The 25,290-nt window shown below is 40.7% G+C and overlaps 1 long non-coding RNA gene across 2 annotated transcripts in view; it reads right to left on the reverse strand.

Moving 5' to 3' along the window:
* The window catches only part of LOC119479302, a 117,831-nt gene extending 94,387 nt beyond the window's left edge, over window positions 1-23,444 (reverse strand). For both annotated transcript variants that reach the window (XR_005204660.1, XR_005204659.1), the window contains exons 1-2: window positions 23,175-23,444; window positions 19,860-19,961 (exon numbers count right to left, since the gene is read on the reverse strand). This is a non-coding gene — a long non-coding RNA (uncharacterized LOC119479302). The remainder of the gene's footprint in view (window positions 1-19,859; window positions 19,962-23,174) is intronic.
* Window positions 23,445-25,290: the final 1,846 nt, after the last annotated feature.

The raw sequence follows: 25,290 nt of genomic DNA on the forward strand, positions 1-25,290 counted from the left end.
TTTTATATTTCCCGTCTCTCCTCGTTGATGATCCTGTTTCTCTGACTTCACTATGAGCTGGTAGAATAAACAGTTTAAGGGCTGGTGGAGCTCAACCGGCAGTATATTATAAAGTCAACAAACATTGATCATAAGAAACAAAAAAGTAAAGTTTTCGATATTATAGTTTGTTTTTTTGTCCAGTGCTTTAAGAGCTGGTTTAACGGCTAAAGCCTCGTCTAGCATACTAGAAATAAATCACCTTAACTGTTTCATACTGAGGAACGCAGTACGTACTGTATACTGTATACTGTATACTGTATACTGTATACTGCGTTCGTCAGTAGTATGTAGTAGGCGGTTGTAAATACAGCCAGTATCTTCCTGCCTCCCGCTACAGCAGGTTTACTACAGGACCACATTTGACCAGATGATGATGACACACAGATTCACCAGCGTCGCAGCTGCTAATAAAATCTCTCTTAATAAAAACAAAACAATCAAGAAAATAAGAAGACAAAATCAGACCAAAGCAGAAACGTGATGACTCATTTCCACTTTGAGGATTTGAAGCTGGTATTATGATCCACGGCGTTTAACCGGTTTCAGCTCATTACAGAGGTGTTCCTCCCACGCAGCCATGAAAATACCTGACTGTTAAAACTGTGAGTGGGCCACCAGAGAGCCGTTCACATCCTGAGAGCAGAGGAAGATTCAAGCGTCTGCCTTTTTTAAAACGCCACCAACGGGAGGGATATCAAAGAGGGGGTGATGTGAAGATACCTCCGACAGGAAGTGTTAGACGATGTCACCGTTCTTCAAATACTGACTGACTGAGGCAGATATCCTCTAATGAGGCTCCGCTGTCGCCTCTCATCTTGTAACGAGTCGGATCGAAAAGGGGAAAAAGAAACCGGCCTGGTTCCTCGTTCTCAGCTCTTCAAGCTGTTCGACAGTCATTTTGGCCGCTCCGGGGACCCTTAGTCGCCGTTACTCCGGTCTGACCACCTCTTTGATTTTTCATCTTTTGATGAAGTAAATCTGTATTATTTCTTTGCAGCCGAGACAAAAACATTTACCATTTCCCACAGTGGCTGATAATTCCCCAAATCCCACGAGCACTTTCACTATTTTACCAGACAATTTAGAGAAACTGAAGTTGAACAGGGAGCCTGGCTGCCTGCCACCGTGACAGCAGAGGCCTGTTCAGACGTTTAGACGGTGATAATTGGGTTACCTTTAATGTTTTATCAGTTAGTTTAATCAAAATCTTTAAGAACTTTAACAGTAAAACAGCAGTTCAGCGTCCAACTCGGACAGTTTTACATTTCAAAAGCAGTTTCACATTTCTGCATTTTAGCAATGCTTTGCAATTTATTTCACTTTTCTGCATTCACACGCATTTTCTGCAGGAAATGCATTTTCTAGTTGGTATTATTATTATCTAAAAATGAGGGATTAAAGATTGTTGAGAATATAGAATTATGGCTGAAAATCGGGCTGCTGGATTATGGAAAAAAAAAAAATAATCACGATTATTTTACATAGTTACTCATTGACTTTGGAAACATCATGCAATTAGAAAGAACATTTTGTACATCTTAAAGTTAAATGCATCAATCTGGTGCCTTATGAAAGCGAAATTAAGAAGCTAGATCTATGAAGAGCGCTGTGCTCTGGTAAACGATTTAATCATAAACACATTGGTTGTATAGATATTAAAACGGTTTCAAGACGGGTCGGGTGGTTTGCACACATCGCCGCACTGAGGAGCTCCCAGCATGGAGATAGGGCATAGCGAGCGCTAAGTTGACCTAGAGAAGGTCGCGGCCAGCGCCGGGGAGAGTTGCCACGAGCGGATCCTCGCACGCCGAGCGATCCGTCCCTGACCGGCCGAGTGGGGTCAAATCACACCGCTAGAAAGGAAAGCGGCGCACTGGATTTATAACAAAAGACAAAACAAGAGCGTCATTGCAAAACGTGATGCGGCACAATAATCGTTATATGTCGATTATCTTGTTTCCATAACTGTTGGAAGCTAAAATCATAATTGAAATTCAATTAATTTCACCTTATTATAAACCAGTTTTACCTTTCAGTTTGCAGGTGTTTCAGCAGTGCAGTGCATTTGGATGTCAACAATTTTCAGGCAAGTAATTTCACATTTCTGCATTTTAACAATGCTTTGCAATTTATTTCAGCATTCACACACGTTTTCTGCAGGAAATGCATTTTCTTGTTGGTATTATTATTATTACTATGATCTATAAAGGAGGCATTGCAGGTTGTAGTGAACAAAGCAGGGTCCATGTTTCAAGACGGGTTGGGAGAGGCGAGGGGTTCTGTAAAGCGCCGCCTTTACCCCGGGCCTTTCTAAGTCGACCTAGGTGAAAATCCTGAATGCAAACTTCTCCCGTGTGCGAACTGCGCTGCCCGCTGGCTGCTAACAGCTAACAGCTAACATTGACTAGCTCTCCTTCAGCCGATTTCAACATTGACTTGTTGTTCACAACGTAGCTTCACGCTATGGGTGCGTTCGTAAATAGTCACTCAGAGCGCCGTTCAGTTCTTCAGAGCTGGAAGCGGGGGGTCGTACTCTGGGCACTCCAACGAAAGCATTAATGCCGATCTAAGGATCTCATATTTCTAATGAATATCAGGGCATCCCTAATTAACACGGAGTTTACTTGACCCTAATTGGTATTATTATTATTACTATACTATAAAAATGAGGGATTAAAGGTTGTAGTTAATGTAGAATTATGTCTGAAAGGATTATTTTTGTTCAACTAAGATCATCTGAGTCTGAGTACGTCTTCCACATGCTGCTCATCACCTTTTGAAACAACACTCAGCATCTGTGAATCGACACGCCGACCTCTCGCTCCGACACAAAACCGGATCATCAATCGCTGATCGGTTTCCTCTTCCTGCTCCTAACAGCTCTGTAGAAACCCGATTAAACACACGAGTCAAAGACGACTGATTGTGTTTTCAAATCGTTAACTCTTCTCCATTACTGGAATACGGTAAGTCATTCTCCCCGTCGAACCCGGTTTAATCATTGTGAGGAGACAGTGATCCGACAGCTCCGTCAATGCAGCGCTGCGTTCGCTCACAAAGAGTCCGAATACACCTGACAAGTGTTAAAGATGTCGTCCTGCTAATAAAGCGTTGTTGAACAGTGTTTGTGTCACCTGATTTATAATAGTACACTTACATCTAATACTAACTAGAGGATGAATTGATCATGATCGTGTAGGTGGCAGATAGTGGACAGCATTAGAAGACAAATTAAATTAGATTTTAAAAAAGTATAAAGAATAAAAAGAAAGTACGTTTTTATATCAAAAACAGGCAAAAAATCTGAATTAATAACAAAAAAAATTGATAAATTTGATAATTAAAATCGAGAAAGGCATAATTTCCTGCGGTAACCACGGAGCTAGTTACCAGCTGCAATAATTAGTCAATTAACTGAATTAATCAGCAATTATTTTAATAATCAATTAAACAGATTAATCTTTCCTTTTTCAACATATATAATAAATTGAATATCTTTGAGTTTTGGGCTGTTATTTTTGGAAGACATCACATTTAGCTTGAAGAACTTTTGTTTTCTGATCTTTTAAAGAATTTAAAAAATAATTAATTATGTAAATAATAGTTCATTGCAGCCGTACCCATCATGCTTTTTGTTTAGTTTGAGGAGAAGACTCCTTATGAACTGTTACATAAGACCCCTCTTGAGGTCTTTTCTTGAAGCGGCAGGTAGTTCAGCATCACCGTTAGTGCTGCTTCACCATCCCAGCCTCGGTTTAAATAAGGTCTCCTGGGTGTTACGGCTCTAATATCTCAAATGAGAAGCAGACTGGTGTCAGTAGGAAACCTCGCTGAGTGTGAGAATGACCTTCACCACGAGTAAACCCTTCTGTGGAGAGTCTGACTCCTTTACTGCCGAGGTCGACTCTAAATAACAGAAACCCTTCAGCGTGACTCGACTCACTTCTACACAATCAAGAAACCCAGCAGCTCCGGACGTGAAGCTCGGCCTTCCGACGCTCCGCCAAGCTTCTCTCTAACCTCCGCCTGCGGTGAATAAAGCATGCAGATATCCGTCTCTCCGTCTCCCTCTGACTTCCTGTCTGACCTCCATCAGATACAGCAGCGTCCTGTTTCTGTCATCGTCTCTGTGGAAAGATATACTCTACGACGATGTCTCTACTCTTTAGGGAGAGAAAAACCCACGCCTTCTACTCGACCCTGCATATCTAAGACCATTTATTACAATCCATGGATACTTTCAGCCCAGTCGCACAGCAGCTCAGGAAATAGTCACCCAATTTAAAGTATTGATTTGTGTACAATAGGGATGTGCATTCAAAGCAAAAATACTATTCAAAATCACTGAGGATTAGTTGATTATTATTGTTATTGTTGGAACAGTGGAAGAGGCCGGTGGAAAGACAAACCTAGAAGGTTTAGGTGAGTTTCATTTTGTTTCTGTCGGGTTTGAATGACGATAAGCTCAGGTGCTGGAACAGCTGATCTACCTGCTGAAAGTACGGGGGGCGCGGCGTCGCTTGTCGGAGTGCGCTCGTGGCGGTGCGGGGGGTCTGCCCAAGGAGGGTGGTGCCAACGGGCCTGGCAACCATTCAGAATATTAAACCAAATGCGGCGCGGCGGCCTCGCCCTGGTCGCCATGCGCCTCCAGGTACCCAACTCTCCTCTCTCCTTCGGAGGGAGCGCGGGGGTTTGTGCACGCACACATGCACGCAAGGTTAATACAAGGGAAATATATATTTTGGATGGAATGAATAAATCGCATAAACTATACGATTTTCTTTTTATAATTTAACGACTTTTCAAAAAATCTAAAATCATGACCCATCCTTAGTGTACATAGACACAAATTTAAATTTTTTTTGTGATGGTCAGCACGAAATCAATTCTAAGTAGTTTTATTTTGAAAAGACGGGAGCGGAAATTGACACATTGGTAGGAAAACGCATGAAAAATACGTTGTTGAAAGTCGTGCTGAGGGTCACAACAAAGGGGAAAGTGACTATTGACTATTTCATGACCTGCCGTGAGACTGTGTTGATACTTTAAAGCACTAATGACCATTATACTAATCATAACATCAGTATTTAAAGTATTTAAATGTATTCTCTAGCTTCTATTAGGGGTGGGATTATCATGATACTTCAGTCACGATACGATCTTATTACGATTTTAAACATTTTGCGATGTGCTGACTAACGCAATATATTGCGACTCTTTTCAACTGTTTGTCAACATCTGTTTTATGTAATGAGATGCAGCTTTCACTCTGTTCAGTTTTCATTCACATATCTTGAGTAAATTAAAGTGAATCTAATCTGATCTAATGACCACGGTCTTTCCTAAACCTAACCAAACTTTAACAACAGCGGCGTCAGAATCGCTCATACTGTTTGTGTTATTTTGGAAGGTAAAGACAATCTATTTATCATTTAGTTTGGAGGATACTTTCCTCAAATTATGCCGTTTCATTGTTTGAAAAATAGTGGGATTTAAATCTCACTTTCACGTCTGAGAGGAAAACCTAAGTGTTGGATGAAGTGGTTTTTCCAGTGTTGTGTTTGTTATCAGTGGAGACAGAGAGAGATTAACGTCTGCCCGTCTCTCACAGGAGAGATGATGAATGAACTAGACGTTAAATACGGAACACTACAGAGGTGGCGTCTCGACACTGTAAATGTTCACACAATGAGGTAGGACATAGAGGAGAAACACATTTATCACCTAGCTTGTGACTGCAACGTGGACAAACAGGACATCTGCAATCAGTTTTTGACAGGAAGTGTAGATGCAAAGACACATAAAGGACACCTGACTGAGGAGACGGGACAGACGGGCCGTTTCAGGACTCATAAAGCCTGGAGGAAAGTCAGAAACACCATAAAGAGTTCTTCAGGCAGGACAAAGACCGACATCACAGTCAAGTCCACGGCAACATGAAGCACGTCCACGGCAACGTAAAGCACATCCACGGCAACGTAAGGCACATCCACGGCAACGTAAAGCACATTCACGGCAACGTAAAGCACATCCACGGCAACGTAAAGCACATTCACGGCAACGTAAAGCACATTCACGGCAACGTAAAGCACATTCACGGCAACGTAAAGCACATCCACGGCAACGTAAAGCACATTCACGGCAACGTAAAGCACATCCACGGCAACGTAAAGCACATTCACGGCAACGTAAAGCACATTCACGGCAACGTAAAGCTAATCCACGGCAAAGTAAGGCACAGTCACGGCAACGTGAAGCACATTCACAGGCAACAGTAAAGCACATTCACAGCAACGTAAAGCTACATCCACAGCAACGTAAAGCACGTCACGCAACGTGAAGCACATCCACAGCAACAGTAAAGCACATCCACAGCAACATAAAGCACATCCACAGCAACGTAAAGCACAGTCAACGTAAAGCACATCCACGGCAACGTAAAGCACATCCACGACAACAGTAAAGCACAGGCAACGTAAAGCACATCCACGGCAACGTAAAGCACATCCACGGCAACGTAAAGCACATCCACAGCAACGTAAAGCACAGCAACGTAAAGCACATCCACGGCAACGTAAAGCGCATCCACAGCAACGTAAAGCACGGCAACGTAAAGCACATCCACGGCAACGTAAAGCACGTCCACGTCAACGTAAAGCACGTCCACGGCAACGTAAAGCACGTCCACGGCAACGTGAAGCACGTCCACGGTAACATGAAAACCAAACTAAATCCACCCCACTGTCCTGTCTGTCTCTCTACTCTCAAACAAAGAAATATGTGAAGAAGTCGGAGGCCTCTAAATGGGAGCCGGAGTCTCATCTGTGAGGAACTGTAATGACTTTGTGGAGCTCCCACACTCGGCTGGTTGGTAATGAATCTCAAACAACAACTCTCATTTGTTTTTGTTAGCTTTCTTACAAACTATGTTCCCATGCAGACGATTTAATTTGACAGTTGGAGAGCTTCATTTTCACGGTCCAGGAGAAATCTCTCCTTCTTCCTCGCTCCTCCTCGCTCCTCCTCTCCTCCTCGTCTCATTCCCCCTGTCTGTGAGCTGACAGACTGACCTGAACCAGCACACCCACACCGGGTAATGACCTGCTTGGTTTAATTAACTGGGACTACAGACTTCACTGACGAGAGACAAACTAATGACTTTTTATTTCCTACATTGGTTCTGCTGTGACGCTCCGGACTCATCAGAGTCATTTACACATTAATATCAGTTTGTATCTGTCACATATGTTTCTTGTTAATGTGCTATTTACTGCTTTACAGTTTCCATTAGTACTGAAGTTTATGTAAGTTTAGTTTCAAGATAATAAAGTGAGCTGGAATCAGAGACACCTGACAGGAAGGTGGATGGTAGTGGAGATCTCTCAAGTATACGATGATTTGATAATATGGTTTTTCACTATTTACCAACGAACAAGCGGAGGGAAAATCCTGTCAAAAAAAGAAAGAAAGCAGCTTCGTATCTCGACATGTTTGGCACAAAGACTATTGTGGAAGACAAATTGAGGTTAGAGGCTGAATTTCAGCGGGAGTCAGGTGGTTCAGAAGGTCACAGAGATATTTTTCTCCGTGTTGATTCGCGGCCTCGGCCCCCAGCGTGGGCCGACTGAGAGCCGGATCAAGGTTCAGGCTGATGAAGCTGCGGGAGGACGAGGAGAGTTTTCTTATCTTGTTTGGAGCTGAAGCGTGGATCGAAAGCTACGCAGGTAAGAGCGAGCTCAGAGGTCAGCGCAGCAATTTAAATGACATTAATAATGCTGAACACTGGCGGCGGCGGCGGCGGCAGCGTGTTCTCAGTGAGTGATGGAAAAATGAGCTGTAACCCTGAAGCTGAGGTCTAAAATATTTATACATGGACTTGTGGAGATTTTTACTCTTTTACACCGTGTCAGATAAACTCAAGGATGTTTGATTAGTCGAGTTTGTTGGGTCAACGCGTGGACCAAGTGGCAGCTGCACTCAGAGGTACAAAAACACACGGCTCAAACCTGAGTTAAGTTTCGATTTTATAATGAAATATTGGGCTTTCATTTCTGGTTCAGGCGATGGGGTTATTTAGGATTCACCGTCTCTCACACATTTTCACAAAACATGCAAAAGAAACTCAAAGTTACCTGTCTGTAACACTGAATTATAAATATGTTCAAGGACATGAACATGTAGCTCCAAGATAAACTTTATTTTGCACAATTAGGTACATCTGTACAATCTAATGCAATTCAATTCAGTTTGTGTTGACATTGTCGGAGATGTGATATATGTTTTTTACTGAGGTCATAGTTAAAGGTGGTGTTGTACTGGACAACTCTGTCTCAGACTAAATTACATTCCCATACAACTAACTGCATTCTCAAATATGTTTCGAGGGAAACATATTTCCTCCCAGATTACGGTCACAGTTTTAAAACGTGGTTAACTTTGTAAATTGAACCAAAACAAAACAAAAAAAACACCAAAAACTACTTGGTTAGGTTTAGTAAAAACATCATGGCTTAAAATAACTATGTTTTATGTTATTAAGCTACAGATGTAAATTCAAATAAGTGAACGTTGACTTTTAGTTTCACACGAGACATGAACCATCTCCGGGGTGAAACATCTGGATTAAGTTTGATCCATCCACCCGGACCTCCTCCCGACGAGGACTTCTGCAGACTATCATTACAAACGGATTTGTGATACGTCAAAAACAAATGTAATTTGCCACAAAATAATGTTGTATCGGACTGCATTAGATTGTACAGGCGTACCTAATAAAGTGGCCACTGAGTATATTGTCACATTAGCAACCGAGCAACACGTGTCAAATTCTGCTCGTTTCATGCATACAGTCTTTTCAAAATAAACGTCCGTCTTGACAGGAAACAACTTCCTTAGATTTAGGCAACAAAACTACTTAGTTAGGTTTATCATGGTTTAGCTTAAAATGACTCTGGAAGTAAAGTTACTTGAGTACATAAAGTTACTTTAGTATGTAAAGTTACTTGAGTACTAAAGTTACTTGAGTACGTAAGTTACGTGACAAATAAATCAACGTTGACTTCTGGTTTCAGACGGGACATGAACAGCGGTCTCCTGGGTATTTTTGCCCCTTCGCTTTCTACAGTATTTCCTGCTTCACGATTAAGTGAATTACACACAAATTGATTTAGTGGAATATATACGAATTACAGACCATTACTTTTCGGTATCGCTATGAACGTTGTATGAGAGGAGCTTGAAAACTGATTTACAAAGCTAATTTTTTTCCCTTCTTTAAAATTAAAATGAACAAAACATCAGGAGGGACTGACAGTAAGAATGTTCCTGTCATCTCGGGAATGAAACTCTTCTGGGATCAAAAGATGCACCAGTCTAAATGTTCATATATCTTCCAACATGGGAGAGTTGAAGAATCCTTTTCCTCCTCAGTGACTGGTGCTACTTGAAAATGAAAAACATTCATCTGAGGAGGGAACAATGAAAAGAAAGCGTCTGGTGTATCAACCAGCCAGAGAGCAATTTCTGCTCTTTTTCTTAAATCTACTCTCAGTTTTCATGATAATTTACATGTTTTGTAAGTTTCATGACTCTCGGCGTCCTTTGAAATCTGCAGAAACTCCATTGTGTGTCGCCACAAAGAAGACAAATCCTTCACTTTCTTTGCAGATGAAAGGTGTACAAGCTTTTGGTGTGACTGCAGGCATAAAGCAAAGAGGTAATAGGTGGTCTGTGGTCACACGAGGTGTGTTTGAGGTGTAAATGAGTGGAAGACCGTCCCCGTGGCTTTCTCATTGAAACATCCACACAGAGCAGACAGAAGCTGCTGTGTGCTGGGGAGGACGGCTGGGAGGAAACCATCCTGCTCTTCGGGACAGGTTACAAATCACAGACCTGTCCAAGTTTGTCAAACACTTTCAAAGCTTTCCTCACTATACTTTCTATACAAGGAGAGCTGGGAGAGGAGGTTTGGCTGGCGGTGAGTGGATTATTCTATAGAATACCTCGACTGTACAGATTTAAGAGGATGAGATTCTCTTTCCAGCAGACTGAGCAGCTAAATCCAGCTAGAAGCTTTCATCTCCTTTGGATGTAAAGGGAAGCAGGTTGAAGGATTCGTAAAGCCTTGGGCTGAGCGAGACGGGAAAAGGTTGGTCCAAGTACATGAGGAAGGTGATAATGATATATATATATATACTGTATGATGGGTTGGGACCTCACCTATCTCCTGAATCAATACTATCACCATACTTGGTCTATCACTAGACCATGGAGGGAAAAAGTTGAATCATTCACTTCTAGGGACTTTTAATTTGGAAAATATCTAAATTAATCCAGTAAAAATGTTTGATTTTCAGCATGTATGTAGTCAGAGATGTCCTGAAGTCAAATATATCAGTCACTGTCAGGAATTATTTATTAAATTTTTTTTTCCAGTAACCCAGAAATCAAAGAATAAAGACATTTCCCTCACAGATTGGTTCTATTATCTTTTTATTTATAAGGGACATGTATTGTTTTATACTTCTGGTGAATATAATCCATCAATCTTATTTCCATATATGTATTTTGTATATACAGTTCCCTTTGTTAACACCTTATTTTGAAAAGCGGACGTAGTCCCACGTGTCTACTTCCTCTAACTTCTCCAAGGTGGTCTCTAGCTCTCCCGTCAGCTCCGTTCTCTTTATCCATCCATGGTCAGCTCCATCGGGGCCGTTTCAATGCAGAGAACACAAATGTCAGTATCTGGGTGCTCTACAGTCGTAGCGTCGGCCCATTTGACCACGGAGACGAGAGCAACGGCCGGCTCGGCCACATTACCGCCATACGATAACATTTCCTGCTAACTTTTTCGGACTTTTTTCGGACATTTTGCAGACATTTATTGGACTTTTATTCAGACATATATCGGACGTATTTCGGACTTTTGTTTGAACATATTTGAGCCTTTTTTCAGACTTTTTTTCGGAAATATTTCAGACATATTTCGGCCTCTTTTTTGGACATTTTTGAGCCATATTTCGGATATTAGCATTTTTTCAGCCTTTTTTCTGACATATTTTAGATATTTTTTGGACATATTTTGGCCTTTTTCTTATTTTTTTTTAGACTTTTATTTTTCAGACCTTTCCGGGCTTTGTTTTGACTTATTTTCAGACACATTTTTGCCTTTATTAGAAGTTAGCATGCAGCTTTAGCTCTGCTCTGTCTAGCTCTGCTTTTCCTGTCAATGTGTGAAACCCAAAGTGTTTCCATCCTTTACTGGATGTGTAGTTTACCACGCTGGATTTAACATGGGAGGGTGCAGGTCGTATCCACGCTGACCCTCCAACGTTTTACACTCTCTGAAGTTTGTTTTGGTTGACGGATACGGAACGGATATGACGTCACGTTACTCAGACTACCACAATAAAAGCGGTAACTTCCTTCTACCTCCACATAGACTCAGATGAAGCACATATATCGATTCTGGTATTAAAACATCTATTTCAAATTCATGATACCTAGGTGAATTGATTTTCTTTCCCACTCCTAGTGTTGCTGCATCATTACTCAGTAACATACTGGAACCAAAGCTCCTGTAAATTCATTCTACTATAATATTTTTCTAAGCTACACAATCCATGACCACCCTTACCATCCCCAGAATAACAAACAGCGTTTAGGAGAGATCTTCTATGTGGACACACAGTCACACCGTGTTGTTTTATGAATCACAAGGATTTATAGATGTTGTTGAAAAGGCATAAAAATCTCATGAATACTCGCTCTGATTTCATGCAGCTTCACATCGAGAATCACTTTATAACGTGGCCGTTCAAACACTGACTTCAAGGTTTCTCTAACTACAACATATATCAAATACATTCATCTAACTGCAGTGTTATGAGTCTACAGTGTAGTTAGTTAAACATCTTTTCAAGTGCTTGCTGTACAGTAAATAATGCCAGATCAGACCGCATGGCGAGTTAATGCTTCCTGGGTCACACACTGAAATGTATTCTTCAACTGTTAACTTGAGGAGAACTGAAGCCTTCCTGAGCGTGTTGTTCATGTATCATACAGGGAATGAAGATGCAGCGGAGGGTCAGCAGCGCCGCGAGCCGAGTCTCCTGATTTAACATCGTCTGAACATTATTCATGAAGCTCGGCTGTAAGTGGCCTGTTTTTATCCCCAAGAGCCGCTCGGAGAAAAAGATCAATTCTTCCTCACATTTGGCTGCCAGATTCATCTTTTATTCCTGTGGTGTCGCAGACAGTAAACTATTCATACACAGGTTACATAAACACACAAGCAGCGCCCAAAAGCACCTTTTAAACAAGCAGATGAATGACGGACACAACCAGATAACTCCTAGTATGTTCATTGCTAAACATGTTTCTCCCACTATTCCCATCGTAACCAGTTAGCTCCCAGTGTTAATGTAAAACCAGCTCTCTCTCAGGAGGCAGATTTATAACCACGTATCTCCCATTGTATTTATTTTAGGGTTGTCGAGTAAAATATTTAATTACATTTAATCACATAGTTAATCACCATTAATCAAATATTTATGTATCTGTTCTAAATGAACCTTAAAGGGAGATTAGTCCAGTATTTAATCCTCTTATCAACATGGGAGTGGGTGGTTTTTGGCCTTCACCATTTTCGTTTTTGGCATTCGCCATCTTGGTTTTTGTCCGTCTCCATCTTGGTTTTTGTGCGTCATGAGGCCTTTTAAGGTACTGCATTTACCATCAAAAATTTACTCTGACTTGCCCCAAACTGCATGTGATTATCATAAAGTGGGCGTGTCTGTAAAGGGGAGACTCGTGGGTACCCATAGAACCCATTTACATTCACTGATCTGGAGGTCAGAGGTCAAGGGATGACATGGTTGGTACCGATGGATTCATCAGGTTGTATAGTTTCACATGATACCGGTATCTTCACTCTAGCTTTAAAACTGGCCCGCTACAACCTACAAACATCGATTGTGTAAATACGTTAAAGAAATTAGTGGCGTTAAAACGATTTTGCGTTAACGCGTTATTAACGCGTTATTAACGCGTTAACTTTGACAGCCCTAGTGTTAGTGTGTAGTGCCGCCGCCACAGCACGCGGTGTGTGTGATCAGAGCTTGTTAAGCAACAAAGGATGTGACGCCTCTTTTAGTCCACATCCGTGTGTGGCATGCTCGACCTGCGTCCTGAAGGTAAAGTACATATTGTTCAGATCTTAGAGGATGCAGTGGATCTGCTCTGATCTAGTGAGGTACATTCATGCTGTACTGGTCCGTCATGTTAGTAATACTGCACATTAAACAGATCATTATAACCTCAGTGTCTGTTGTTCTGGAAACACTGCCTTAAATTATACAAGTGTTCTTGATATTCTGTCCACTCTGAGGCACTTTGCAGATACAAGGTTTTCCCTCCGGTGACATTCAAATGCACATTAACACCAGCACACACACACCTGAATAAACATTCATCCCCGGCTTCCACATTTTGTTCATCTCGCCACAATATGGGAACATGAAAGGCTGCTTGTGTATTCCTTCAGGAGCAGCGGTTTCTGCTGCAGACGGCGTGTGCGTTTGACATTAGCAGCGTTACTGAGGGCGCTCAGCGGCGTCTCTCCTCGCCCGCTCTGCAATGCTAAGCAGCCTCAGTCAGGTGTATCGCTGCAGAGCGAAGGTTGACTTCTAACACACGATGTGAGCGCTGTGTTAAGAGCAAGAACATGTCTGCCCTGCAGAAACACGCCGCTCCCACCTGCACTGAAATATTCACACCGCATCATGGGAGATAGCATTTCCTTTTGTTGTTGTCCTCCTCTTTCTTGTGTTTCTGTTGGCATGCAGATTATTCCCTCACCCCGGGGCTCGTCTTTCTCCTAAGCTTTGGATGAAAAACATTACTTAACCAGCGTTAAATAATGCTGTGTGAGTCTGCATGCGGAGAAGAAGAAGAAGAAGTAGTGGTAGTAGTGAACGCTCAGCATGTTAACGACTCGGTCTGAAGAGTTCCATAACTTCTAGAGACCCTGCTTGAACTTTATCACCTTAACTGCACTAAAGTTTGAACAAAAACAAGTGTAAGTCCTCACTGCCGGCCCTTAAAGCCTGCTACGCCCATCACAGGACAGAAGTGATGGTGGTGGTGATGGATGGAGAGACAAAAACAAGTATACTGTCACAGACACATCGATACACAGCCGCAGATCCGACTCTAATTCTGTGTGAAATTCATCAAAAATTGATACGGCTGTCAAAAAACAATCTCTCCAAGTAACACACTTTGAGTCGTTTCTGAAGACAATTTCCACACTGAAAGAAATGTTGGACTCTGTGTCCACCGCCGCCTGAAAGCTTTACATCACAACATCAACCAGCACCCCCGTCGCAATGTTGTGTACATATTAGGGGTGCCACTTGGTTTTCGGACGTCGCTACTTGGTTTTCGGACGTCGCCACTTGTTTTTTTGCCATCGCCACTTTGTTTTCGGACGTCGCCACTTGGTTTTCGGACGTCGCCACTTGGTTTTTCAGATGTCGCCACTTGGTTTTTGGACCTAATGATGGCCTATAAAATTGCTCCTTAATATAATTTTCATCATTTTAATGATCAATCCTGAATGTGTTGCTGTTCGTACAGGTGAGAGGAAGAAATACGACCCACAAAGTCCAGTTTGAGTGAATTTAAAGGTTTATCAAATGCCAAAAGTTCAAAATATTATGAGAGGATTTCAAAACTCTGAAAAGTTCATTTTATTCTCAATCTCGACAAAGAACGGATAAACTCTGAACATGACGTCTTGTATATAGTGAATGTTTTTTTAGCAGCATCGGTCTCCGGTGAGTGCACAGCAACAACACTGAACACTAAAAGGAAGGAACCATGCAGGTCACGGACGTCCGGTCGGTGTGTGAACAGGAAGTGCTGATGAAGGAAGGTCGCTGATGTTTCCTGTGAACCAGGTCAACAAGTTTGTCTTTGAACTTTAAAAGCAGCTGCTGTTCATCTGCCTGCAACACTCGGAGGCTTTCAGGTGACTCATCCCTGACCCGGCTAATGACTCCACTCGCATGTTACAACACACACTACTACCTAGAAAATCTATTCCTAGTGAGGCTACGTTGCGCTACACCACAGATTCATGAGTGTATTTTCCCAGAATTTCCTCTTGATCCCAGTAATCGCTGCAGGTTTAAAACAGGCTTAACAACAGCGGCCTTAAGTACATTTTCAAACGGCGAGGATGTGATGTAACCGCCTCTCGTCGAGCCGTAATCCAGCGCGATGAGCCAAACAAGACCGAGGCCTTGAAGATGGTTTTCTTTTTTATATTAAAGGGTGTTTTATTGGATAAGTATTTGCAGTGATTTGGGAGGAGATTGGTCAGAGGCGGAGGTCGGGCTCTGTGATTGGACGATCAAAGGTGATTTCTGCGGCGCTCAGCGGCCGAGAGCTCGAGAGGTCGGGGAACAGAAAGAAATCATTCACAACCAGACAGCAGCCAACACACAGCGAGAAGAGATTAGATTTTAGGTCAGCCATGAAAAGTTTCTAGAAGTTTCTCTACACTATGTACAGGCTGTGAACATCAATGGAAAGCTGATATAAAGGTGTAATTTGGATTCAAATAGAGGAAACATGAGCACAGTGTGGAACACAAGACTGAAGTCCAGCAGCAGCTGATTGGACGTTTGATCGGACTGTAAAATACCAGAATATTTTGGGTTTTGGACAATTTTTATGGACAAAAGAAACGACTTGATCGACTTGGGCGCTGGGCAATTGTGATGCGATTGTTTCCTATTTCCTCATCTTCTATAGTCCAGCGTAGAGATGCACCAAATGCTAAATTCTGGGCCGATACCGATACTGATGTTTTTGTTGATTTTGTTTTAGCTGTCTTTTATTCCACTTCTGTGCCACGAAAAAAAGACCTCTTCATTATAACAATAACTGAGCTGTTTCAAAGTCATTCAGCATTCCATTACACTGTCTTTAAATGAGCACATTTATGAAACAACCTTTAATATAACCTCCTTTCACATGAAATATTAATATTTTAAATAACTTCATAAGTCTTTTCAGCTGTTATACGACTACCTGCTCAATGAAGAATGTTTCAGTACAGCCCAACACAAATATTAGTTTTGTGAAACATAAATTAAATGTAAAAGCAATTCAAAACATACAGTATGCAGTCTTTCCTACTTTACTTTACTTGGGCGGGTCGTCCATATACTAAGGGCCATCCATTTCAGCATTTTTCATTTTTATATTTTTATCCATCTGAGAGAACGACCCCATCAGCGATCAATTAACTAGTGGACGAGTAGCATCAGAACGCCGCTGGGGAGCGGATGTGGAGCTTTACTCCGCTGGTGCAGCAGAACGCCTCGCCACCCAAGTTGTCCGGGCTGGACGGAGCCAAGGCAGAGCCACGGCACGGCGGAGCCACGGCACGGCGGAGCCACGGCACGGCGGAGCCACGGCACGGCGGAGCCACGGCACGGCGGAGCCACGCCACTACGATACTGCAGCCACGACGAGCTGCTGCACTCTGCTCACTCATTCCTCCATCATGTAAATGTTTTCTTAATGCTATCTGTAGAGGACACTATACTTTTAAAAGGTGATTGAATTTGTTCGGGTTTGTTGGTTGAAGATATACAGTAGTGTAACTGAGGAAGGCGCCAGTTCTAAAGGTTATAAAACAAAGAGCTGGTGATGACACAATGCCAAACAGAAACATGGAAGACACTAATGTGAGGAGAAACATAGTAGCTAGATAGTCCATCAGACGCTGCCTCTGGACCACCAGAGAAGACCCAGCTGATTTATCTTATCTATTAGATATTACATCATTAAAATGTGTACTTTGTGCCCCAGCCATCCACGCACCAAACCGCCAACAAACAAAAGCCCTGAAATGCATCAAGAAGAAGGTACAGTGTCTCTGTAGGAGACTGTTCAATACTTCACCACCAACATCCCTCTGGATTATTAATCCTGAGAGGCGGACGTTGAGGAGGGCTGTCACACTGAAGAGGACAACACAAACATTGATAATGACGCTAATGTAATGTGTGTGTGTGTGTGTGTGTGTGTGTGTGTGTGTGTGTGTGTGTGTGTGTGTGTGTGTGTGTAGCAGGGCACCCAAAACAAAGATGGCGGGCAGTAAAAAATCAGCAGCTCTTAAATCCGTCACTCCATTTTACGGCCTCCTCGACTTTTACGGCCGCGTTGATGGAAAGACGGGCCGCCGAAGATTGCCTTCATGATTGGCTGCAGCTGCACAACACACACACACACACACACACACACACACACACACACACACACACACACACACACACGACTTCCTCCAACCGCCATCATCACGCCATCGGAGGTTGTTAAAGAAAAAAAATCAAGCAGAAAAATAATAAAATGGAGATTGCCAGACAGAAGGTTGAACATGAATAAGTCACGGAAACTGCAGATTCATTACTGCTCACACACACACACACACACACACACACACACACACACACACACACACACACACACCAGCAGGACTTCAACTACATACAAACACAACATCAGAGAAATGTACACACACACTCAGCCAGCCACATACATAAAGATATGATTACTGATGCAGGGACTCCGTCAACCTTGCCTTTAGCGGTGACCGACCACACACACACACACACACACACACACACACACACACACACACACACACACACCTCCATCATTACTGTATTAAACAATCAGTCTCTAATCTAAACACGTCTCGTCTCTGCTGTTACATCATCACGTCATCAGGACAGAAACACACCTCCTGCCTGATTCCGTCCTGAGTTAATCAGCCTTTTAACATATTTTAACACATAATATATGTATATAATAGTTGCTAAAACAAAAAACAGAGTTAATATTCATATTTAAAATGGATAACAAATTGATTTCTCTTCAATAGAAATGTAGAAATGACAATAGAGTATGTCTTAATTCCATCACACTCAGTCTTCCTCCCTCTAGTGTTTAAAATGTGAAACTGCAACCAGAACTATTATTCCTTTATTTCACAGTTCCAGACATTCTGAGTGTAACATGAACAATCTGATAGAAACATCTCCAAAGTCTTATCAGCCATGTCTTTGAGAACAACATCTTTTGATTTTAACTCTGAGCAGCAAACAGCGCTGACGGCCAACAGACGCAGAGATGAAAGCTGAACAAAATCAATGTCAGGCACACACGGAGGAAAACTGTTCAGCATGTTTTCATTGTCACTGAACACAGAGCAGCGACAACAACAGCCGTCTAAATGTAAATCTCAGACAGCATGCTCACGTGTTGTCTCACACACTCGTTCATGTATTTCACACCAGAGCAGGAAGATAAACAATAACACAAAGTCCACATGGATCAATAACTCAAATATCTATAGTTATATTATCTAAAACAACAACACTCATCATTCAGTAAATACAAAATAGACACATTTAGAAAACGTGGAAGAAATAACCTCTGTTGCTGCTTTGTACATGTTGGTGAAGTCCCAGATATGTCAGAAAACCAAACGCTGTCGTGCCTGAGATCATAACGTCACCCGGCGGCGAGCTGTACTCACATTACAGTGACTGTATCTAGCAGCCACACGTCTCTACTGCGGTATGAACCCAAAATAAACAGATTGTGCTGTGATTTAATATCAATAAACAGATCAACATGATGCTGAAATAACTACATAATAATGCTGATTAGTTAAAAAGTCTGAATTAATGCTTTGTCAGGTCTGTTACCATGACGACAAGCAGACAACTTTTAAAATGCTTGTTTTCTGAATGGAGTCTGGATGGATCAGTGTCAGGCTATGCAGCTGCTCCATCGACACTCAACATGACGTCATCTAGAGACGTTGTTGTTTCTACCAGAGACAGTCTGTGGTTTCTGCTCTCTGGACAGATGTGATGGACTATCGTAGCTCTGGGTGACCACAGACACATACAAGATTTATTTATCCTCCATTTCTGATTCAACAACGTCAGGACGTCAGGACGTCAGGACGTCAGGACGTCAGGACGTCAGTGAGGACAGGAGGACAATCTCAACGCTGAGAAGCTTTTGTGACGCAGCGTCTTGTGAATTCACGTCTATTTTATATATTTGATTTTCTCTGGAAAAAGGCAAAAACCAGAATGAATTGATGATAAAGTAATAAAGTGACTGTATAACACGCTCAATGTTACATCTTCTACAGATTGTTTTTCACACTTTGAAGAGTTCAGCTAAAGAAATGTGACATAAAAACACGGTACTTGAAGTATGGAACACTGTTTGAAAGGAGAATCACCACCCAGATGTGTTCTTATGAATACTGAAGCATCATTGTTGTTGATCAGTTTTCAGTGTACAAAACAGAAAGTTAAAGGAAGTGAGTACAGACGCAGCAGCAACAACACGAGCACAACAAACATCTAGAAACACTCACAAAAAACACCAGCATGATGCATAAAGATTCACAGCAAAATAAAACAACCAATTACAACTAAAAGCAACCACGTGACAACAACAGCATCTCAGCTTTAAACACAAGTCAGGTCCGACAGCGACGCACCAACTGGCTGATCCAGGAGCGACCCTGCAGGGACGCACCAGCAGCGACGCACCAGCAGCGACGCACCAGCAGCGACGCACCAGCAGCGACGCACCAGCAGCGACGCACCAGCAGCGACGCACCAGCAGCGACGCACCAACCGGCTGATCCAGCAGCAGCAGCAGCACAAACACATGAATCATTGAGAAGATCAGAAAACCAGCTTCCTCACCTTCGGCTGCATCTTCATGTCACTTCAAACTCCTCAAGGTGTCGGTCCGATTCAGCTCACTTCTGGGTTTTTGTCCTTCGTTGTCATGATGTCTCTGTCACACTTAAAACATACATATTACTTTAGTTTTCATTTCTTTTATGAAGCTTCATAGGTTCAAGGTTCTTTATTTGTCATTTAACAATTCAAGCAAAGCAGTCGTTGGTCTCAGGTTCCTTCAACAGTGCTTATAATATATATATATATATATAAAAGGGGGAATAAGGCATAAAATAGTGCAGTTTCAATCAATATAAACATAAGTAAATGCAGTAATGTAAATGTAAATTTGCTTATTTGTTGAAGACAGTATTTCAGATGGGAAAACTGAATGTAAACAGGATGTTGCATTTACACTATACTGTATGCATGATGAGAAGTGATATATGTACATAGAGGTGTAAACAGGGATGTAGTATGTAATAATGAGAAGTAATAAATATGCATATATATATATATATATATATTTATTAAGGCTGTCAATCGATAAAAATATTTAATCGCGATTAATCACATGTTTGTCCAGAGGTAATCATGATTAATCACACATGTAACTGTTCAAAATGTACCTTAAAGTAAATAAGTATGTCATAAAATATAGCAAAAATAACATTAAAAATAAATGTAGCCATTAATTAATTAATTGATAAAATGTGACATAAATTGATATTTCTGTTTTAATTTGCTTCATTTATTTATCTTTGTATTAATTCATTTAGTCTTCTGTGTAATTTTCCCTTTTTTATTCATTTATGTATTCATTTTTATACATTTTTAAATGTATACTTAATTTATTTATCTCTGCATTTATTCTTATTTATTTATATATTTTTGCATTTATTTTTTATTTATTTTATATTTATTTTTAAATGTATGTGTTTATGTATTTATTTATTTATGCATGACTTTCACTTTGCATTTCCCCCCTTATTTATTTCCCCAAACTCATTTATTTCTGTATTCTTTTCTTTATACATTTTTTTTACACATTACGAAACGACAAATATATAAAACGGAAAATTAAACACAAGAGTTATTTATTTATTTATTCATTTATTTTTTATTTCAGATGGTTCCTTCCTCCACAGTAGTTCCGTAAATATGGATATTGTTTCTATGTTTGCTGCTACCTGTTGCTTTATTTATTTATTTATCAAGTCATTTATTTATTTATTTATCAAATCATTTATTTATTTATTTATTCATTTATTTTAGCAGGTCCCGTGCTCAATAGAATCTGAATTAACCCTTTAAAACGCCAAATGCACACAATAACACAAACTAACCGATCGATCGAACCGATCGGTAACTCCTGTGTTCTAAGAGGTCAAATTACAGGTTTTTTCAACGGAGTCTGGCGGCCTTTAAGAGAGCACAGATAACAGAAAGGGATGTCTGACAGCGAGGTCAAGAGGTGAGAATATTCTAAATACAGCGTACACTTAAACTGATATTGATTGATTTAGGTGTCTAATGTGTGTTTTGTTGCTGCCCCCGTCCACAGCAGTACATCGCTTTGCTCCAAACTCCATCACCTGTAGGTGTGATGGAATAATTGATACACAAGTTATCTTTGGAAGGAAGAGGTCCGGAGCTGATGATGTCTTACAAAGAAGGTTTATTGAAGCTTGATCAAGGAGAATTGTCAGGTCTCCACAATAGATGCTCTCTGTGTGAAGGCCTCACAACTCTGCCCTTCCTCCCCGGTGCTCAGTGTCTTACCCCTTATCATGTTTTGACTTACTCCGTTCCTCTGGCATCTCTGACCCTGGTTGCCCTAGCGACTGGCTCTACGGTCTCCACTACAGGCACAGCTGTACAGATAACGGTGGCTCCTCTAGACAGGACTCCAACCCAATAATGTCAACAGAGGGACGCTCTGACAAACACTCTGACCTTTCTACCAATAAGAGAGGAATTGATGGAAAATTCCATCACAGTAGGTAATACACTGACTATGGAGAAGAAGCTCATACAACCACACTGAGAAACACCAGAACTGTCCCTTTAAATGCACTTTGAGAGACATTATGCAGACGGTTAAAGTGGCTGCTGATGAAAAGTGTTGATATTTCTCCCACGTTTGCTTGAGAGGATGATTGCAGGTTATATTTCAGGGGGAAAAGCTGTTTTCATTCACTGCTGCTTTATTTCAAATCTCCAGATGTGTGATTAAGTTGCCGAATCGATGTTTCCTTCCTGCTCAGCGGCTAATTACCAATCAAAGCAGATTTAAAGAGACTGGAAGCTCTTTCTACCTCCTGTCTTAATTATGTGTGTGTGTGCTGATAGGAGATGAATAAGTCATCCTCTGGTGGAGTGTTTTAAACTACGCTCATGCATCACGCTGTCGCTGTGGGCTGGAAAGACTTCATAACTCCAGATTGGTGATTTACCAAACTGCTCTGGAGATCACAACCAGATTTCCAGATCAACTGAAGGATTAACATGCTTCTGAGTTCATATTAATCATTCATGTCACATCACGCTGAGACGGTTTTTCTGTTCCTGAAAACTGGACTTTTGGAGATCTTTCTGCCAACAGCAGCCACATGTTTCTAAACGATTAGTCGATTAATTAATCATTCCACCGACAGGAAAATAAATAGCAACTATTTTGATGATATATTTCTCGTTTAAGTTATTTATCCGTAAATGTTTTTGCCATTTCATAGACTAAAAAGATTATGGGTTTATTGAAAGAATTATTGTCAGATTATAGATCAATAGATAATGAAAATAATCAGTAATGTATGGAGGACGGAACCTGCCCGAATAAAAAATAAATGAATAAATAAATGAATAAATAAATAAATAAGGAAATAAATAAATATGTAATTAAATGTAGTAAAAAATAATATTAAAAATAAATGTAGCAATTAATTTATTAATTGATAAAATGTGACAAATTCATATTTCTGTTTTAATTTGCTTCTTTATTTATTTATCTTTGTATTCATTTCCTTATTTATTTACTCTTCTGTTTAATTGTCCCTTTTATTTATTTATTTTATTAATTTTTAAATTCTTAAAAACATTAAAGTTAGACAAAAAGGCTTATTCTTGTCCTCTAGAAGGGACTTTGATATTGGATTACTGAAAAAGTACACAGTCAAAGTAATTCATAGTATTTGTCAAAACAAAGCCTGATAGAGTTGCATTGATCTAATTAAACATACATCAAACTTAAAGCTTAATTACACAACAGATATTAGAAAAGTAGATTTATTTAATGAAGAAAAAAGGAAGGTATAATGTGTGCAGACGGTTAATTACCTCAGTGTATGATGACTTCCTCCATCTTCATCTTCCTCCATCTTCATCTTCCTCCATCTTCATCTTCTTCCATCATCTTCCTCCATCTTCATCTTCCTCCATCTTCATCTTCCTCCATCTTCATCTTCCTCCATCTTCATGTCATTCTCATTTCCTCTTGAAACAGCTAGAATAGGTCAGAATATGTCCTACATGTCTATATCTACCTATCTACATGTCCTCACCTTCAGAGGTTTGGTTGAAGCTGCTGGAGTTAACGTCAGGCCACCATGTTTGTTTTGAAAATGCGCGCGCAGTGACCTCTCCATGACCTCTCCATGACCTCTCTGTGACCTCTTCAATTTTTTTTTTTTTAACTAAACTTTATTATCACTTCACAGAAACACACAACATGTATTAAAACATAATTAAACCATCAGTCAAGTAAAAAACAACATAACTAAAAACACAAATAAATAATATTGTTACTTAGATAATTAAAATGGAAAAAAATAAATATAAGCTTTACTTTTCCTATAATGTCCATTAACCTCCATTTAATTGGTTAAAAAAAAAGAAAAAAACATTTCTGATAAAATAAATGTAATTTTTTTTAAATGACATTTTTATTTAAGAAAAATAATATTATTCACAGATATTTAACACAGAGCATTTTCACTTTCTCCAAACATCCCACTGCCTAGACAAAATAATGTATGACAACATATCTACACAGGGAATGATGGTTCAAAATTAAGAAATAAGATAAAAAAAAAAATAACAATAAAATAACAATAAATGAATTAAATTAAATTTTAAAAAAAGCCAGCAAACAAATAATTAATCAAATAAAACATACCGATTAATTAATTTAACATTTAAAAAATATAAACAAATGTGTGGATGTTCAAGTATATAGGCTTATTTACCATCATTTATTAACACTACGTTCTAGTGAGCAGGGCGCTTAATGAGCGGTTCCTGAGGTTCGCTAATCATGACGAATAAAATTACAGTTTTTGGGAACGGTCTTAAGCCCTTTCAAAATAAGATTCAAAATAAATGTAAACTTAATTTGTTTACCTTTCACTTGCTTATTGGGTCATCCCTGTTACGCAGCAACATTTCTGTCTCCATGAATTACATCATGGGGACAGCATTACCTCATATTTTCATTAAGATGTGTCAAATATTTATAACAAATGGCTTAAATTATACATTAAAGGGACTGTATAAATCTACCGGGTCGGGATCCCATGCGCGTGAGGCTACACTGTTCAGACCGCTCCTCTGCCTTCACTCACACACCACGCTCCTTCTCTCTCTCTCTCTCCACCTCTCACGTGCATGCTGCTCACTCCACACTGCAGAAGAGTTAGTTTAGCTCTGAGAATATCTAGTGAATGTTCAGTGGACGTTTGTGCAGAAATAACTGCTGCAGCTCCTCCAGACCAACAGAGGTTTCCCGTGTCTTGTGAAGTGACGGGGCTCCGCAGAGAGAAACGTTATCGTCTCGTTACCGACCGGGTGCCGGTGTCTTCGGCTGCCGGCTGCGGTCGGACGGCGATAACGTAACTCGTTGAGGAGCCCCGCTGCCTGAGCCTGCACTGAGGCGGGAAAAGCCAACACTAGGATCAGCATTGATTCATGGAGAGACCTTGGTCTGGTCAGCTAACATTACTGCCAAGCAGCTGAAATATAGAGTGATATTGTGCTTTTAGCTGACGTGTGTCTCCTCACTGTGTTGAGTGATGCTCCTTCATGTCTATGTAGAGCGAGCACAAGCGCCAGCAACAGGACGCTGACTTTAGTTGACTTAACGGACACAGGTGAAGCTGTTAACAAGACATTTCTGATTCTTACAAATAGTCCCTTTAAGGTCCTCTTTATTACAGAAACAAAGAAAAATGCACATTAAAAATATTTTTATGTGCTTGATTTTACCACATCCCTAGAGCAAAGTAATCAACATCAAGAAAGAACTATAAGCACACACACACACACACACACACACACAGACACACACACACACACACACAGAGACACAGAGGTCTCAGTTGATCCCCACCAGATGGAGGCAGGAAATTAACCTGCTTTGCCGCCAAGGTGATATTTCAACTGACAGGTAACAGTCGAC

The sequence above is a fragment of the Sebastes umbrosus genome, chromosome 20 (assembly GCF_015220745.1).
Source record: "Sebastes umbrosus isolate fSebUmb1 chromosome 20, fSebUmb1.pri, whole genome shotgun sequence".
NCBI lineage: Eukaryota > Metazoa > Chordata > Actinopteri > Perciformes > Sebastidae > Sebastes > Sebastes umbrosus.